We start from the raw sequence: 4,506 nt of genomic DNA, 5'->3' as shown, positions 1-4,506 counted from the left end.
GTTGTCAACCTCGCTATGCGGATTTTTATCTTAACTAAACGAATATTTAAAGTTACGTTTTTTTCATTGATGGATTTTCTTCCCCAATTCTTTTTGGAACCAATTTTTCTGTAAAAAAAAAAAAAATTTCCCTAGTAAGCCAAGTGCTTTCCGTTTCAGAACCACTGGTCTAGCCAGATGATTAGCCTACACAAGCACAAAATTTCTCCAAAAAAAGGTTTTCACATATTTCTTTATGATGTTGCAGTTGTCATACTGTTCTCCATAATTTAAATACCTGCCCGCACGCATCAATCTACTTATCTTAGAACTAGTCCTTTATTGAAAAGTTGATCCGTTTACGAAGTAAAACTGCTCAACTAAACCTGAAAGCTACCTGCACTTTTAGAAACTCGGTATGGCAAACTGATCTTTTGCTGTAAAAGGAAGCAAAAAATGGGCGTATACCAATCTCATAAAGCGGATGCTTGTGGTATAAAAAGTAGCTAACTGATATAAAGGTTGGAGTTAACGACGGAAGTCGTTTACGTGGGTGTGGAATCTTCATTATGGTAAGACTGTTGATAAGTAAGCAGTAAAATTTGTTTTTTGAATAGGCACCACAGTAAATAAATTGAATTCTACTCAATCCTGAATATTTAATTCCCGATTGAGAGAGCTTTCAAAGACAACTTGATCCTGCTGTTTCATACCCAAGAAAGTTCACGCCAGTGACAAAATGCCTTTTACAAAGGTTGTCATCAGCTATTTTCTTAACCTTTGTTCAGCTGTAATGAAAGTTGGTCACAATGTGCATTGCTCAATTGCATAGACAAGGAAAAAAAAAACAGAATTGGTTGATCATACCCATACCTAAAAATATGACCGATTTATGTTTAACATCGAACTTTCTAAAAAAAAATTGCAACATCCAAATTTAGTTTCATATTTTCCAACATTTGCAATTTTAACCCGTTGATTGTTTCATCAATAATGTTTCAACCTCTTGTTCAGCAATATGTGGTGTTTTTTGTTTAAGCATTTTACTTTTATGGTTATAGACTATTTTTTTGACATACTTAATTTCACTAACGTCACGCCATTTGGAATATCTGTCGGGTCAGTAATTCTGCTAAAGTAGGCAATTACATGTTAACCATTTTTTATTTTTTAAAAACTGTAGAATCAAAAAACTAAAATCCAATCTTTGCTTTTTCCTAAAACCTTATAAAAATAATAATATAGTTTCAGGAGAAAGTTTAAGACATAATGCAACAGGGTTGAGTATTGTAACTAGGGCCTATGAGAAGGTAGTACGGAGGGTACGGCGTACCCTTGAAGGCCCAGGCCTTTGATTGTTGGGGGCCCAAAATTGTGATTTTATACTTTATATGCAAAAATGTTGGTTAAAACCATCCTAAACGACTAAATTCAAGCATAAAAGTTGTTATTCTTTAGTCCTGGGGGTGGGGACGCAATGCAGCAAAAGGGCCCGGAAAATTAATTGAGTGCATTGCGCGCAATTTAGAGGCCCAAAGTGGTGATTTAATGCTTTACGTGCAAAAATGTTCTGTTGAAAGTACCTTAAATTAAATGATAAAAGTTGGTTATTCTCCTGTTTGGGAGGAGAGAGAGAGAGAAGAGAGAAGTTCTTTTATTTGCATCAACAGCACATGTGGAAAAAACAATACAAGATTACAATGTGAACTAGGTTGTTTTAATGTTTGCTGACGATGATGGGAGTGGCAGAAGGACCGAACTGGTCATCAAGTCTGCCACACCCGTGTGGTGTCATAGCTTATTTGACATGGAACGGTGTCGGAGTTGAACGCAAATATATATTGTATACATTACAAAATAAATACACACACGAAATTTTACAGTACAATATAAAACAGGAATACAAGAAGCGATGCAGAAATACAAAATGGCATAGGCTATACATACAACACAGCATAGGCTACTGGTAAGGAAAAAGCGAATATACAGTAATTAGCGAGATACGGTGAGAATAAGTAAAAACAGTTTGATGGCACTATATCAGTTACTTAATTTATACCCAGACATTAAGTGCAGTTTTAATTTTTTAGAAAACATACTAATTGTTTGAATTTTTCTTAGCTGTTCCGGTAATTTGTTCCAAGTGTTTGTTCCAAGAAATTTAATTGAGCGTTGACCAAGCTTTGTATGCATTCTTGGTTTAAAAAGTATATCTTTCTTAGCACCTCTGGTATTATAGTTATGAGTTTCATTACAAGGACGAAAGTACTCAGAAAAAATTGCTGGTAGATGTCCTTTATTGCTTTTATAAACAAACTTACATACTTCTATTAAAAACATGTCTTCGACTTGTAGCAAGTTGCTTTTATTGATCAGAGATTTGGTGGGAATTCTGTCCTTAATCTTGGTGAAGTTTAAACAGCGAATTATGCGATTGTGTACCAGATTTAAAGGATACAGTTCCGTTTTAGAAGCACGACCCCAACAGATGATACCATACATTAGGTGGAAGTGAACTAGAGCATAGTAAACTGCTTTTAATGTCTTGGAATTTACGCACTTTCTTAATCGATATAGAGCACCACAGCTTTGAGAAAGTTTTGTTGAGATTATATTGATGTGCTGTTTCCATGATAACGACTCATCAAATGTTATTCCTAAGTATTTGTAGGTGTTTGTGCGTTGCAAACTGGTATTTTGAAAAGTTATTTCTAGATTTGAATTTTCTCGAACAAACTTTGACCCAAACAACATGTATTTGGTTTTGCTTACATTAATTGTTAACTTGTTTGTATGCATCCAGTTTTGAATCATTAGGAGGTTAGAATTCACTTTTTCTTGCAATCTAGTAGGGCTTTTATCATGGCGTACTTAACAGAGGCCAAACCAACGTGCGTGCTGGAGTCTAAACTGGAGGCGAACATTTTCATTGACATATTGCATTGCAAACACAGTATATTTAAACCTAAAACGATTATAATGAAAATTTTGCTTTCAAAATGTAAAATACATTTTCATCCATGGCATTTCATATGCTTGACATAGTCTATTCCAATGAATAGTTGTTCCCGTGTGTGTTACAATAATAAAAACAATTACAGTAGATGTGTAAGGTTTTAACTTTAAAGTTATTATTTTGTATAGAGCTGATTTACAAAAATACAATGTACCTACATGGTCAAAACTACTACATGAAAGGACTGTGGCCAGTAGCGCAACCAGGATTTTAGTAAAGTGGGGGGGGGGCTAAACCAAGCCCCCCTGGTTGAGCAACTAATGTGGTGCTACTTTAGTTCAGATAATGAACGAAAAAATTATCTGTTACGACATCTTTAAATAATATCAGTGCAAGGACTTCTCAGGAATGAAAATGGACATTTAAAGAAGTTCTATAACATTCCTTACAGAAGTCTCAACAACAAAGAAAAACAAACAAAAAACAAGTTTTTAATGCATAAGTTTTAAAATCTTTTGTTTTACTTCCTTTTCTGATACAGATGAAAATAGACAACAATAATTTTTAAACATTTTATTGGCCAATGTAGCTGCATACTTTTTGTTCACAGATAACTGGTATTGATCTAAAATATAAAGTGAAAAACACGACATAACGAGGTTCTGCAACAGTGGTTAACAACTTCATGAAACATGATATAACCATAAAGTACCCATAGGCAAACTGTGTCACCTGGTATATGCATATATATGGTATATTTCTCTTCAGGATTTCGAGGTAAACGAAAAGTTGTTTCTTTGTTTGCCTCATCATAATTTCCATGGCAATTAGTCACACAACATTTTCTACCCATCTTAATTAAATATCAAATAACCTCTTAACATACTTTGAAATATACATGAAAATGAAGATGTAATGAAAACTATGCCTGCACTAACTATATATAGGCTACACTTTGCAATGGCACAAGTTTGACAAAATTAAGGTCACAAATGATGCTTTGAGACCGCATGAACTGACCAAATTCAACTTATCAAACTTTAAGCAGCACAATTTAAATGCACAGTTTTTACAAGAACAATCTAAACATGTTAACGTTTTGCTTTTTTTTTTAAATTTTGCTGGTCTCAAAATTGGAGACTAAATTTTTATTAATGCACACAAACTTAAAAGCGTTTGTTAGACTATTCCTTCTTATACCAGTACCACATTAGACTATTCCTATTTATACTACATGCACAGTATAGAACAATCGGGTATTTTAGACTGCAACAAAATTTTAAAACCAGGTTCGAAAATGAGAGCGTCTCTTAATTCCTGGGTGCCTTCATGCCACATTTTTGCTGTACTGTTCTACAGTGTAGCAAAGTATTAGCCTGCACAAGTCTAGCCAGACCAAGCAATTATTTTTCTAAAGTAGAATTTCAAAATGCTGCATAGAATTTCTAGATTTGTCTGAGCCATGGCGACCTTGAAATACTGACCATGCAAGCAATTTTAGGCTCAAGAGCTGAAGGCTGACCCTGCAATCATGCGTTTAATATACTACACCTCTACTAAAAATAAAAACA

This window comes from Aplidium turbinatum, chromosome 2 (assembly GCF_918807975.1).
Source record: "Aplidium turbinatum chromosome 2, kaAplTurb1.1, whole genome shotgun sequence".
Classification (NCBI taxonomy): domain Eukaryota; kingdom Metazoa; phylum Chordata; class Ascidiacea; order Aplousobranchia; family Polyclinidae; genus Aplidium; species Aplidium turbinatum.
The sequence above is the reverse complement of the archived record's forward strand: the minus strand, read 5'-3'. Positions refer to the sequence as shown.